The sequence below is a fragment of the Camelus bactrianus genome, chromosome 6 (genome assembly GCF_048773025.1).
Source record: "Camelus bactrianus isolate YW-2024 breed Bactrian camel chromosome 6, ASM4877302v1, whole genome shotgun sequence".
In the NCBI taxonomy this organism is placed as follows: domain Eukaryota; kingdom Metazoa; phylum Chordata; class Mammalia; order Artiodactyla; family Camelidae; genus Camelus; species Camelus bactrianus.
The window spans coordinates 60,497,635-60,513,229 of NC_133544.1; the positions used below are offsets into that span (position 1 = coordinate 60,497,635).

Genomic DNA, 15,595 nt, shown 5'->3' on the forward strand with positions numbered 1-15,595 from the left:
AATTTGGCTGGTCAAGACCTCAATAAATCTTAGGTTGTTCAGGGAGACACTTGGCTCCGTTAGCTATAAGGAATACATGCTTGAATTTTGCCCAATGCAGTCATTATGTGCAGAGAGAACAGGGACTACAATATAATTTTTTCTACTTCACTCCAATTTTAAAGATTATAGTAGACAAATCAGGTAAAACACCTTTTCACACTGTAACTCTAAGGAGACTAATCAAAAATGTTTGCTGTTATGATTTGCTTTTTACAAGATTGTAATAAAATGTGATCCTTCTCTACAAGGACTCTAAAGTATGAAAACATAGTAAAACCTTTTATGTATTAGAAATTTTAAAATGATCTTGGATTTCTTGAATCTTCTCATTTCTAGATCACCACTATTCATTAGAGATACAGTGTGAGACACAAGTACATATGTAATTGAAATCTTTTGTGAAAGTACATAAAAAATTAAAAAGAGGCAGATGAAATTAATTGAATAATAAATTTTATGCACCTTTATATATCTAAAGTAGCACCATCTCAATATGTAACTAGTATAAATAATTATTAAATAAGATATTTTCCCTTTTTTCATGATAATCTTCAAAATCTAGTGGGTTTTTTACCCTTATCTCAATTCAGAGTAGTCACATATCAAGTGCTCAACCACCTAATTTGGCTGGTGGCTGACATATCGGACAATGCAATTTTAAGAGAAAACACTGATAAAATGAGGGCAGAGAAGAAATGTTTACTGAGTACCTTACTGCTAAGCAGACCATACTAGTTAATTTTACATTTAATCCTGACAAAAACACGTGAAGTAGCTCTTAATACTTTCATATTTCAGATGAAAAACCTGCCACTCAAAGGTTTAAAAAACTTCTCAAAAAGTCATCTAGCTGTTAAGTCTATCTGGCCCCAAGATATCCTCTTTCCACACTTCTTTTCTTGCTCAAAGCAGGTGTCTTTACTTAATTTTCACTTATAAATCCTTAAGCTATAGTAAATATTACCAAATGCCTGAATTGTTATCTATTAAGGTAGGAAAAAGGAAACTGTATTCATTTTATTCATTATTTCAAAGGACATGCATACACTACCATTATATCACTAAAAATGTAGTTTTGAATCCATTAATTTGTATATTTCAAGACATGTTTTTCACATAGATCATAAATTTGGAATCTCTAAAATGATATCTAAAGCTGGTGCTTGTCAGCGTCTGTCATTTATCAAACCATTTTTTCAAACTGAATTTCTTGGTATTGGTTATGAAGGGCATGTGAACAAGACACTGTCAAGGTCTGACATGACTGAAGAAAATATGTTTGTTCTGATTTGTTGTGCATGAAAAATATTAATCCCACAACATGTAGGCCTACATTTACAAGCCATTGAAAATTGATGCTCTGCATATTTTGGTCACAGCTAATTCTGACATAGTTGAATGTGAAATTGCCCATGCAATATTAGGAAGATATAAAAGTAACTGTTGCACTTATTTTGTTATGGGAGTTTAATACCTATGACTAGTTGAGAATTGTTTTATTTTGATAACCTGCTACTGATTAAAGCTTTTTAAGGGCTTATAAAATGTTTTATGCTTTGTCTGATTGAAAGACAAGGAAATAATTTCTTTCAAAAGCATAAAATTCCAAATACTATTGTTATGAAAGAATAGATTATAGAAAAGAAACTCTTTCTGAAGTAGAGTCTGATTAAGTCCGGCAGAAAAAAAGGACACATGTATCATAACAGATAGGTAAAGATAATTTCATAAAAATATTCTGTCAAATTAGGGAAATTTTAAAGTTTTATCTATACACACCCCCCACCCCCCCCCACACACACATAAGATAGGAAATTAAAATAAATAAAAGCTAATAAGAAAAGTCTTTTTGATAACTCAGTAAATTACTGACTAATGAATAATTCATATACTCTTATTGATGGACTGGAAGGTCACTTTTTCTTGAAAAATCCTACTGATTATCCTTGCTTTGGTTTCTTTCTAAAATTTTGATTATTTAAATATTTTTAATGTATTGAGTCGATGTTAATCTGTAAACAGCATGGTTCACTGATAAGAATTTAGGATTCAATCTGAAAACCTGGAATTGAGATGGTTTTTGATCGTATACCAGTTTCTGTCATGAAAATAAGACAATAAAGATTTTGATATAACTGTAAATGCTTGAGCTGTATAAAATCTATGATGTTTCAAATTAAACATTAACTCAATTCTAATGCAGAAAAGAAAAAGAAATGAAAGTGTTAACTTTAGTATAACCATATTTTGTAAGTTTAAATTTAAAATAGTTAATATAAGGCAATTAAATAAGAACAATTACAATTTTTCTGTAAATTTTTAAATTACAGTTCTGGATGAGTCATAGTACCTTCAATCTCAATATTGAATTAATTTCTAAATTTTATTTTGGTTTACATTTACAAGAAAATCCTGATTTACACAGAAAATTAGTTTCTAAATGTAACAGCTTTGAATGCCCTGCCTTGCAATCTCATGACACACTTGATCATTACTAATCCACAAACACAAAAAAGGATTCATAGGAAATTATTTCAAAGTTGAATTATTACAAGGTATAACGCAATAGTGGTTAAGAGCATAAAGGCTGAAGTCTGAAAGACCTAGGACTAGAGTTCTGCCTCTTCTATTTAATTACTATTTTTTACCTTGACCTCTTTAAACCTTTTTCTTGACATGTAAATTAGAAATGGTAATCACACCTACCTCATAGGATATTAAGATGATATTTACAAATTAATTAGCTTAAAGTATGCCATATAATTAAAGCTGTGTTAATTTTGAAAGGGTGTGGATGAATGGGCTCTTAAACAAATGTAAATCTTTATAGAGAAATATTCAGTTGTCATTTTTGAAAGTTCAGATAACATGCTAATGTTTGTTAAATCTTCCCTCAAAATTTCAGAACAAATTTCTTCTCTCTACATCAAGTGATTTACAAAGTAATAAATGTCCTTATATTCACACAGTACAAAAGCAAGCAAATGGAAAGCTCTAAAATATTCTTCTCTTGTCCAAGTGAATTGTAAAGATTTCATGTCTATAAGCTAATTAACCAAGTAACTTGTATGCACATTCTTGTATTCTCTTAGCTTAACTTTCAGACATAATTGTATTTTCCTACCTGCCTGCTAATCTAATTGTTGCAATAAAATAAAATATCATTTAATAAGTGCATTTTTAGCATCAGATTCAAACTGTGTTCGCATACATTTCAATAACATTAAGCTGTTTCATTTATTCTGAAAGAATCTGAAAGTCTTATTTTTATGCTCACTTTGTTTTGTTTCAAATGATGTTGTAACTTGGCAGAGACTGTGCAACTCTTTTCAAAATTTCACTGCATAAACACACTGATGATTTGAGTAATTTTAATTGACATAAAAATGATCCCAAACAAAAATAACTTCTCTTTAACTTTCTTGTCATATTTTCTACAACAAGAAATTTCAACGTCTTTAATTTCTAGTGATTTTGCAGAAGAATTTCTGGAATAATGTTTTATTTTTCTATGTTTTTGTTAATACAGATGACATCAGTTGAATAATCTTAATATAATACAAGACGTTATTTCATCTTAAACCAAATTAATCTCATCACTAGATTTTTTTCCAAATTTTTCACTTTTTAGCAATAATTTTGGTTTTAAGAATGATTTTAGTATGTTTGAAAAATAGGTATAGATGTAGAAGTTATGCAAGAATACAAAGCTTATAACAACACTGTTATAAACAGTTACAGAGGAACCAAAATTTAAAATAAGTGCTAAAACTATTTTAATACTATTTGTTTTGGAGTTCTCCAGAAAAATGGAATCAATAGGATGATTTAGAGGCAAAGGCAGAGACAGAAGTAGATTATAAGGAGCTGGCTCATGTGATTATGGAGACTGACAAGCCCAAATATCTGAAAGGTTGAGCTGGCAAGCTTGAGATCCAGCTGATAGTATAGTTCCAGCCTAAAGGCTAGCTGGCTAGATACCCTGAAAGAGCCAATGTTTTAGTCTGAATCAGGTCTTCAACTGATTGAGACTCATTCATATTACAAAGAGTGATCTGCTTTACGAAGTCTGCCCATTTAAATGTAATCTTACTCAAAAATACCTTCACAAAAACACCCAGGAAAATGTTTGACTAAATATCTGGGCACCCTGTGGCCAAGCTGACACTTAAAATTAATTATCACGATGATGTTCTACATGGAATTTGTTATATCATTATTTGCCACTCCACAACAAAATATTACCCTATGATTTGAGTCTGCACCAGTAGATATGCCTGAGTCTTGTCTGGCATTAAATTGAGTGCTAAAACATACGAACATGCTATAATAGTATTCTCCCTTTCACAGTTTACAATTCTTGGCATGCAGGAGTCTGAATCTTCTTGGTAGCAGTGTAGCATTAAATTATATTGCAATGAGTCAATGAAAAGTTTCAAATACATGCATAGAGATGACAGAATAAGCTTTTTCTGATATATGTAAAAAATGAGTTAACCTGGCAAAGCAAGTTAACTGATGGTCTCTGATGTTTTAAATTCAGCATATAATACCCTTGTTTTGTGTTGCTTTATTTTATAAAGTTACTGCTAAAATTTTACTAACTTATGCAGAATTTGAGTCCTCTTTGTAGTAATCCCTAGCAGCCACTTTTTGCTCATATTTATGGGTCACAGATCATTATTTGAGAAAGTAGCACTTTGAACATTAACTCTCTAAAATTCACTGTAAAATACCCATGAAATCATCTGGAAAAGAAGAATTTTCCCCATAATAATAAGGAACAAGTATATTCTAGATTCTGGTAGGTATTTAAACAATCCTCCATTGATAGTTTGGGATTAAAAATCAGTGCCTGTCAGGAAACCTCTCCTTTCCACTTACTTTCTGTTTTCCCTCCAGTAGTTGGGTTTCTGGGTTTATTTCGTAAAATCTTTGTACCAATTCAGCAGTCATACAGGAGCCCTCTCTGCCTATTAAGTTTCTGGCTTCAGACCCTATGTTGGCAAGCAAACTGCCTTGGGGCATGGGAACATTTTGCAGTTTTAGTGTCTTTCAAAAGCATATCAACAGAAGTATTTTTCTGGTCACAGGCTCTTTCAGAAACCTTGTAACACAAATCATATCTCTTGTCTGCCCACCATATTTTTGTCCTTTGATTCCTTCCTGCAACCTGAGTAAAATTCAATGAGACATCCATCCTAGAAGGTTGCATTGTATTTTACCTAGAAAAAAAATCAGTTCAACATCTAAACCCAGATGGAGTTCTTAATCCCTGGGTACCCGGCATATACATGCAAAATTTTATACATATGTGTATGTGTACATATTCTTCCGGGTAGAGAGTAGGTACAGTTCACTGAATCTTAACTATGTTCATCCCAAATAGGTGAAACCACTGAACAACTAGGAAGAACCAAGTTTTACCAATTTCCTTCTGTATTAGGGTTCTCCAGAGTTCTTCAGAGAAACAAAATACACACATGAAGAGAATGAGTGAGAGATTTTAAGTAACTGGCTCATGTGACTATGGGGGCTAGAAAGTCTGAGATTCACAGGTCAGGCAGTAAGGCTGGGAATTCTGGCAATAGTTGATGTCGCAATCTTGAGCTCAAAGTCCAGAAGCAGGATTTCATTTTCTTTGGGGGACCTCAGTCTTTTAAGGCCTTCAACTGATTGCCCCAGCCACATTATGAAGAGTGATCTGCTTTACTCAAAGCCTACTGATTTAAATGTTAATTGCATCTTTTTTTTAAAAAGCCTTCACAGTAACAACTAGACAGATATTTTATCAAAAATTGAGTACCATGACCCAGCCAAGTTGACATATAAAGTTAACCATCACACCTTCTATGCCCAAGGGCACCTTTCTAGATACCCTCTTTAGATGGTAGTATCCTGACTCACAATAAACATTCAATAACTATTAGCTTTGTACTTGTAATTTTAGCTTATTCTTTGGTTTCAGATCAGACGGGGACACCTAACATAGCTTAGCTAAAAGTAGAACCGATTACAATCTCTGTAACCTTATTGTCCTTCAAAAGCTTGCCTGAATGTCTTCATCTCTGTGCAAGAAGGGTATCATGTATGCTGTAAAACCAGCTTCCCAAGATCCACAGGTAATGTCAGTAAGACCAACTGGTCTAAAGGATAACAAGACAGGAAAAAGAATGCCTATAATAAAAAAACAGCAGTATAAGAAGAAAAGAAAAAGATAGTATTTAGAGGTATATCTTTGTCTTTGGCCTCTAAATAAGTAATCAATTTTCTTCCTGAAATAGGACAAAGTCAGAATCTTGAAGACCCAGTTTCCCAAAAATTTACATTGCATAAATTTAAAGTGGCTAATCACTGCTATTTAGAAATTCCATCTTTAATTTATTGTTCATTCCCTATAAAAAAAATTCTTAGGATCAAGATGGAGGTTAGGGAGGAGAGAAATTGTAGTCAAAATCATTCTTCCTTAAGATGAAAATATACCATCTCTGGAAGATATGCCTCCCTGGGGAAAACATCTGCTGTAATAACTGTTATAGGGTACATTATATTCCTCAGAGATAATATGCAGACCAAAGTCTATGGTTACTTCTGTAGAAAAATTATAAAACTGTTTGTATTTGGTAAGGGCCTCAAAATTAGTGATGTTCAGTCTCATCATTTAACAAAGAAATCATGGCATCCTAAACAGACTCAGAGCCTTGTCACAGTCACTCAGCTCTAAGAGCTATTTCAATCTTTTCCATGCTTTTCAATCTTCTGGCCTCTCTCCTCTCCCCCTCCTTACCTCCTGAAAGATCACTGTACAGCCTTCAAATTAAAACTACTATTTTTATTCCACCTCAATTTAGCTCTTTCTTGATACTCAAATTTTTATCTTCCCTTACCCCTCAGGAAAAAACACACTGCTTTCCTGGTCAATCCCCAATGAATGATCTTTGTCTTCCTTTCTCCTCTCTAGGACCCAAGTACTTCAACACATGATCTGAAGACACTAGCATCTGAAACACCTTTTGCTAATTTAAAGTTCTCTTCTCTTGCCTCTACTTTGATATTACTGAATCAGAATTTCTAGAATGAGATCCAGAATCTGCACCTTTACAAAAATTATCCAGGTACTTTGTAAGCATGCCAAAGTTTTTAAAACACTGCTCTTGACAATATCCATCAATAATTGCCTCTTTTTCTAATAGATCCAGAAACTTCCTCTTAGCTGGCTCTGAAATTTAACTCCCATTCCTCAATATCATCTATAAATTTCACTCAGAGGTCACTTATAACCCCCTAAATGGGGACTAAAATGGCCTTTTCCCAGTCCCTCCTCTTCTTGATCTCTCTGCAGCATAAAAGAATTGGTCTCATCATAAAACACTGAACTTCTGAAATTTCAGCAATGCACACTTGACCAAAGACAGAGGAAAGAAAGTAACACCAAATAGAGGATTTATGTGTTATTCCAGCCCATGAACCTCTGCTCCAAAATAGGTATCAGATGGGATACTTGAACTATCATTTCAACAGGTCTCTCATAGTGTGAGCTACCTCCTCACTGAATGTGAGTCCAGTGTTGAAAATGCTTTTACATTCAACATCATCCCTACATGAAATTCAACTATGTCTTATAGTACCAGAAGGAAAGAAGGAAGAAAGGAAGGCTCTATTCCAATTTGGGGGGAAAAAACTTGTGTTGAATTTTTATATAAAAACTGTGCATCAATATCTAATATAGCACTTTTATAATGTCTTTTACAAAAGAGATTTAACTTTCTATAATTTTCAATTTATACCATGAATTAAGAACCTAACCCCTAAGTTAGATGAAAATTCATTGTAAAATTAACTATACTCTTTATTAAACCACTTTCTTCCTTAGCCTAAAGAATGTATTCTCATCTGGGTCTTCTCTTATTCCTACTGTTCCTTCTCGAATCTCCCTAACTGGATCCTTTCTCTAAAAATGAAGCATTTTTTAGCCCCTTCCTTCCTCCTCCTGCCTTTACTTTCTCTGGCTTCTTCTACCTAATGGGTCACAATTGTAGAACAAGACTATCACTTCATTTCTGAATTAAGTCCAGCCAAGGGCAAAAGTTATCTAGCATTTAAGCAGATCCATCATTTAAGCAGATCTGAAACTGAGTAATACTGCCTAATAATGGAATCTAGTGGTCCAGTCACAAATGGCAAGATCCTGTGTTTCACTCCCAAGTTTCCTTGTTACCTTTCAGATCCATTATTTTGGTATCTGGGGACAAAATGCTAATGCCTATGTCACTTGGAAGTCACAGGAAGTCTCTGCTCTCTCCTATGCTGACTCTGTCCACAGTTCGAAGTTTTTGCCTTGACTCTCACTCTGTGGGCTGGCTTGTTGGCTTATGCTCTCTGTTAGACATTATCAGCTTCTCTACTTTTTAAGTTCTACTAAATCATGAAGCTGAGGAATTGATAAAGTGGCTGATGAGACAGACTAAAGCCTAGAGAAAGAGTTCCAGTGGATCCCAGCGTGGAGCATATAGAAGCTGAAAGTAAAAGAAATGGAGGGACAGGGAAACTTAAGGGAGACTTACTTTGCAAGAGTTCAGCCTTTCAGGCACTTTTAATTTTATAACTATCATCCAGTATTAGACTGAACTTTAATAGTAACTTTTAGAATTTATGATATGCTCTGCCTTTTATTCAGAAAAGCACACACATTTCTATGTTTGAAAATGTCAAAGAATCACTATGAAATTAGTTCTAATCGGATCTTTGCCATTAGTGAAGTGTGAATTCAGCAGCATTCAGAGGAAATGGCTTTAGGAACATAAAAGTTAATCTATCATGCTAAAAGATCATTGAAAACACTATTTCATAAGCCAAATTGATGGCAGCTATATTAACCAAAATATATTTGCAAAGGAAATTTTTAAGAAGTGTATCTTTATTTCCATTAGATGAAAGTATGTGCATGTCTCCACTCATACATAAGCAGATAAAATTATAGAATATTTTATAGTTGGAAAGAACTTAATTATGAAGTCCAGTACTTTCATTTTATAGATGGTACTAAGGCATAGGAAAAGCAGACTCAATAACATATCTAACATCTAGCTACTGTCACTACCAACTCTAGAGATCTCCAATGCTATTTCACTTATGCAGTAACTATCTGTGGAACACCTTCTCTGAGTACTGAAGCAATGATAAATGGAAGGATTTTGTTCCCCAAAAGCCCACAATACAAACAGAAAACCATACATGCAAATACCATATTCCAAATAACAACTGTTTCAGCCGTGGGTTACCACACTTTCCTTAACATTTAAAACGAACTCACTTAAGCTACTATCACGTATAGGTTGGAAATCATTGCTTTCTTTCCCGTCTATTGACTTCTCTGAAGGTTTATGCTTCTTCTACTGAACTTCTGCTCCAATTTCCTGCTTTTATGATGTGGGAAGGATCATCAGGGGTTGTAACTGCCAGCTGACCTGTGAGCTAGACCTGGGCAATTACAGATCCCCTCACTCCCTCCCCTGTCCCTGCAATATATGCTCTGCTTGTCTTCCTCAGGCTAGAAGCTTCCCAAAGGACACAGCCTTGAGACAGTAATGTGGTGTTAAGATCATCTGGATGATATACGTAACTAAACCCTCTTAAGACTTCTATATAAACCTTTAAGATTCTAGTGGGAGAGTATGGAAATCTACTCATTTGTGGCTGCCCAAGACAAGTTTTGTAAGTAAGTTCCCTTACTTATTAAACCTGCCATCTACCAATCAGAAGTGGTCTGCTTCTTTCTTGGGTCTCTCCTTGCCCTCTGAGTAAGGGGACCAGTTTCAGAATATACCTGGGAATCTCCTGAGGATGCTGCAAAGCAACAGATAAATTTTCACACTTATGTTTCATTTTTGTAACTAAATCACTCTAATAGGGGAATACAATTAATTTATCTCAGATTTCCCAAAGCATCCATAAATTTAAGACCTTAATATTTAACTTAATTTCCTAAAGAGTTCAGTACAATGAATGAATATTAAATTAGAACTGTAAATCTTAGGATTTTGGGTAGTAATCAATAAAAGAAAAAATATCAAATAGTAGTAAACTATTAATTCATTCAATAAACAGCTATTGGTTCAGGCATTGGGGAATTAGCAATTAAAAAACAGATAAAAATTCCTGCTCTCAGGGAGATGAATTTTTCTTGGGGGAAATGGATAATAAGCAAGTAAATAAATAAACATGTATGTGCAGTTACCATACTGGGGAGAAGATTAGGGCAGAAAAAGGTACAAGATACAGTTCATTTTTAGACAGGGGAGCGAAGGAAGAACTGATTGAAAAGGTGAAATTTAACCAGAAACTTGAAAGAATTGAGGAAATGAGCCATGTGGACATCTGAAAAATGGGAGTTCTAGGCAGAGGGAACAGCAAGTACAGAGATGCTGACCCTGGCATGTTTGAAGTAAAGTAAGGGGGCCAGTGTGTCTTGAGCAGAGTGTCAGACCAAGAAAGTAGTATATAAGGTCTAGAAGATACCTAGAGTCCAAATGACAGAGCTTCTTAGGCAAATGTAAGGACTCGGGGTTTCACTCGTAGTGCAAGTTTATGACAGAAGACTGGCATGGTCTGACTTACATTTACAGAAAATTACTATGTTTGCTGAATAGAGAACAGGATGCAAGAGTGGATACAGAGAGGCATTTGGGAGGCTATGTCTATAATCCAGGAAATGGTGTGGGTTTAGATTAGGGCAGTAGTAATGAAAATAATAAGAAGTGGTGAAAATTCTGTATATATTTTGATGGAAAAGCTGACAAAACTTGCTAATGGATTAGACGTGGGTAAGAGAAAAAGGAGAACTGGGAGGATAAAAGTGCATTTAATAAAATTAGTAAGATGACAGGAGAAGTCTATTTAGAAGGGGGAGAATCAAGAGTCTGGCTTTATTCAACTACCAAGATTCTTTGGATCATCTAATTAGAGAGATCAGAAGCCTGGCATGCTTCAAGATGTATGTATAGGTCATTTGATCTTGATGACTCAACCAAGTCATCAAATACTTATCTTTCCCCTTCCATTTCTCCATCTCTGTTATTCTCAGAGTTTTCCCAAGGACAGTCCCCCACGTGTCAAAGGATAACTACCACCAGAAATTGGAGTTATATTTCTTCACATGCAGTAGGACAGGCAGGGCAATTCTCACAACCATAGGACAAAAAGTCTTGAGACTCTACTGAATGGATCTTTCCAACTAACCCATGTACCTCTGAAAGAGTCAGCTAAAGTGTTGACTAGATTAAGCCTAGATTACTTTGAAATTAATCACAGTTTAAATGGTATTATGGGATTACCCAATTGTTTAGACCAATTTGCTATAACTGTTGGAGGAGGAAGAAATGTTAATCCTATCTAAACCAAATGGCTGCTACATAATCAGGGGAGAGTAGAAGACTGGGCACAATAAATCACAGAAGAGCAAATGAATTAAAATTAAATACTGGATACAATATAACTATTCTTACAAGCCTTTTGGCAAATCCCATTCTTGGGAAATCTCACTGGCTGCTTTTTGTTTGTTTGTTTTTTGGGAGGTTTTTTTGCTTTTTTTTAATTGAAGTTCCCCTACAAAAAAAAGGATTTCCATGTTACATAACCTCCTCTTTTCCGTGTTTCCTCTTCATGCTATCTCTCAGGCTCCCTAAACCCCTCACCCCAGTGTTGCCATCAGAATATTCAAAATCCCTATCACCTGTCACTTTATTATGCAGAGAAATTAGCTTCACGAGAGTTTTGCATATATACAAATTCACTGAGGTGGCCTGTCAAATGAAAGACTGTCCACCCCAAGTATGAACTCCTTAGCAGAACAGAAGAACCTACAGAGGTCTTGAAATTTTAGTATCTTTCCTTTAAATACATACAGTGAGAGGCAACTATATGGATCTTTTTTAACAGACATGAATTGCTTTAGAAAAAAGAAATAGCAAGATAGCCAGGATTATGTGTGTTTATCTGAGAACTTATTTTGTTTATTGTTTCACATAGATGTTTTCTCCTCTTTTAACAAAAATTATTCAGTGAGTCAAGAACTCTAAATAAGCTATGTATAAAGTGATAAAATAGCTAAATAGTACAGGTATCTAACTCTGTCCAGCATGGTAATAGGAACAGATATTAAGTATCTTACAGACAATGTTGAAACTACTGATGGTTTCTAAGAGATAAAATTACATTATAGAAAGATAACTCTTAACAGTTATGGAGGAGCAGTCAGGAGGATGTAAAACTAGATGCCATGCAGTTAGGAAGCTACAATAGTCTAGTAAAGACGGAGTGAAAGCAGAGACAAAAGGTTGAAAAAAGGTCCTAGTTTTAAACATAATTGCAAAACTGAGTTACTATGTTGCCTTTATAATATATCACAAACAATTCACTATAGCAATATGGGGTGATATCTGTGGAAGCACAAAGACTGAGTAAACAATTTGTTATTTCTGCCACATTCTTTTGGCTTTTGTTATTTTGCCAACATCTTTTTTTTTCTTCCATTAAACACTTGAACTTTACTTTTAGGGAAATAGTCTTTTCCCATTAAATATGGTCTGGTTAGCTCAATCAAGAAAATCTGTTTCCACCCCATATTCTTCAATTTACATTGATAAGATAGATCCTTTCTGGAATCACAGGATAGTGGGGGTGGGGAGGAAGAAATGAAGATGATCAGCAGCAGCACCTGATGAGACTGTCTATTTGTTGTCACTACGAAGATTCCAAAAGTTGCACTAATTCTTATCTTTTAGATTCCTCAGGTTTCCTTTAAAGTAAGCTATCCTTATATCTCCCTATACCCTCCCAAGAAATTATTTTCTGCCAACATTAGCTTGTGTTGGCTTCTATTCCTTACAACAAAAGCAACCTAAATAATGCAAACGTATGATAAAAATAAATGAGTCAAGATGTAACAAGGCTCAGATAAGAACCAAGGTCTTCTAACACTCAGTATAGCGGCTTTTGAACCATGCCATGCTGCCTCTAAATACTGAATAAGAGAAAATGTTCTTCAGACATAAAAGACTACCTACTGGAAACATGCTCTTTAACACCAGAATAAATTATAAAAAAGGATATAACTGGTTTAGATCCCATGAGACAATGGCAAAGAACAAACAAGATATTACATACACAAGGACTTAATGATAATATAACCTACCTCAGCCATGTCTGAGGAGTATATGAAAACACTAAGCAAATCTAATGTTGTCCTGGGGGTCCAGTTGTAATGGACCACATGTCAAGTTGTTGATTTCATCATCAAAACAATTTGAGAATTTCTGAGCTCTCAATATTGTTGCTGCTACAAAATTCCATTTTGTGGTTTATGGGTGAATTAAAGAACCTTCAATCAAGACTCTAAACTGGAGCTTTTGTGAACAATAAAAAGCCTAGTTGGATAAATTTTAAATCATCTTCTTGGTTCACTGAGTGTGCAAGAATAAAATTTAATGGAACCAGCAAGCTCCTTTCTGCTCAGTTTGTTTGCCCCCAAATTTAGGTGATGGTCAGACTCCTGTAACTCGTACCTTGATCTTTCTGGCTTCTGGGAATGAAGGCGTTCTCTAATATATCTGCTAAGTGGGGAATATGACTCCTTCCACAGTAAAAACCAAGCTGAAATTTGCAATACTGGAACTATTGAAAAGGGGAGGGAAGATGAATTCAAAGCGAAACAAACCAACAGTCTGAAAAATCCTGAAACTTGACATATATCAGTGCTGAAAACATTGGCAGATTGCCAGAAAGTATTTTGACATAAGATATTCAAGTTTAGAAGAGCTAACTTTAGAATGAGGAAAGGCAGTTAACTGGAGAAAAAGTAAAACCAAAAATGGATAAAAGGGAAAAAAAATACAAAGGAATAATCAGAGTAGAATCCAAGAGGAAACACTGATACTACCCCGTTTTAATAAAAATGCCCCCCAAAAGGGAAAAGTTTCCTTTTCTACTTTCTGAAGAATTACTGAGAATGAAAATTCATTTTAACTAAGCAACAACACTGACGATTCTCTAATGTAGTGTGTTGTGGTTTAATTAACAGGACAAAGTAAGAATATTGGTAACGTGTGATTTCTTTGGCCCTGGACAAAGAGATCTGAATAACACGGGTCATATCCTCCCATATCCTCTCTCTACAAGGCCTCATTGGTGGTGACATTTTTTTTTCCCCTTATAAAATTGCTTTATTTAGATTCCAAACAAACCAAAGCAGAGAATAGAGGTGACCACAAGTCATCCTTCCACTCACGAGATGGGAATCCCTATGGCTCCAGCCGGCGCGAGCTGCAGACAGGACCAGGCCCGCGCCGCCGCGCGGCCCTGAGCGGGTTCCCAGCACGAGCAGGGCCCTGAGGGGCACGGCAGGCGGCGCCTCCAACCAGGACGCAAGAGAAGCCCACAACAAATACGGGAAAAGAAAAGCCAGGGCTAAAACGGAACAACCGGTGAGGGGCAGCACAAACCTTTCATGAGGGAGGCAGTCTCAGTGTCGGTCTCGGTGTCGGGAAGTGCCTCAAGAGTCCGCACAGTCCGCACTTCCTGACATAAAATCTTTAAGTTTATTCAGCGGGGACTCCTTGTGGCGGGAGTTGTCGGCCTCGGCCTCAGCTTGGGCCTCACAGTCGTCATGGCCGTCGTTGTCGTCATTCTGGAAGCCGTCTGAGCCCCGCCCGGCGCCGCGGCCTTGCTCTTCCCGCGGCCCGAGGTTCTCCGCCGACACGGCGGGCAGCTCCACGCCGCCGTCAGGCCTCACTTCCGGAAGAAGTCCGTGCACAGCCGGACCTAGTCTTGGGTCTCTTTCCACTTCCTGTACACCCCAGATGCGTCCGCGTGCCCTGGGGGAAGGTGCTGGGTGCGCCAAGAAGCTAGATGAGGATAAGCCCATTGTTCTGGGTAGGGTTACACCGCTCTGAAGGCAGCTCCCTGTTTTGGGTTCGACAACAGGGGTGGGGGGCGGTGTGGAAGGTGGAGGTGCGTTTGTTCCCCTTCTCGTAGATGTTGGGGTGCCACACAATAGACGTTGGGGAACCGAAAGGTTGGTAAGGAGTAAGGGGGCAGTCTGTAGGGAACTTGAGGCATGCCTTGACGTAACTGCTCTTGTAGGAGGTGTTTGGGTGGGGAGCCTGAACATGGCCACCTCCCAGTTGTACAAGTCGCCTTCGTCCACCAGAGTCACTCAGAAACTCTCAGCCGTCTCTTCCTGCGGCCCCTTAAGCTGGAGTATACTTGCCTTCTGCAAGCTAGGCGCTAGCAGTCTTAACAGAATTCGTCATCTACCCAATGAAATACGGCAGATCAGTATTTCCAGAGGCGTTAATTTATTTGAAACACTTTTTAATTGTGTTACAGAATAAATAATTTGACAAGGATATTTTGAATTAATTGTGAAAGTATTTAATGGAAGATAGCATTTAAGATAACATTTAAATACAGTGGAATAACCTAATAGTTTAAAACCTAATAGTATAAAAAACAAAAGACAAAGTTGATGAGCAATTGGAGAACAATTTGAATTCCT

At 36.2% G+C, this 15,595-nt stretch overlaps 1 pseudogene; it reads right to left on the minus strand.

Annotated features, from left to right (window-relative positions):
* Positions 1–14,859: 14,859 nt before the first annotated feature.
* Positions 14,860–15,334, minus strand: LOC123619142 (ubiquitin-conjugating enzyme E2 R1 pseudogene; annotated as a pseudogene).
* Between the last annotated feature and the right edge of the window lie 261 nt (positions 15,335–15,595).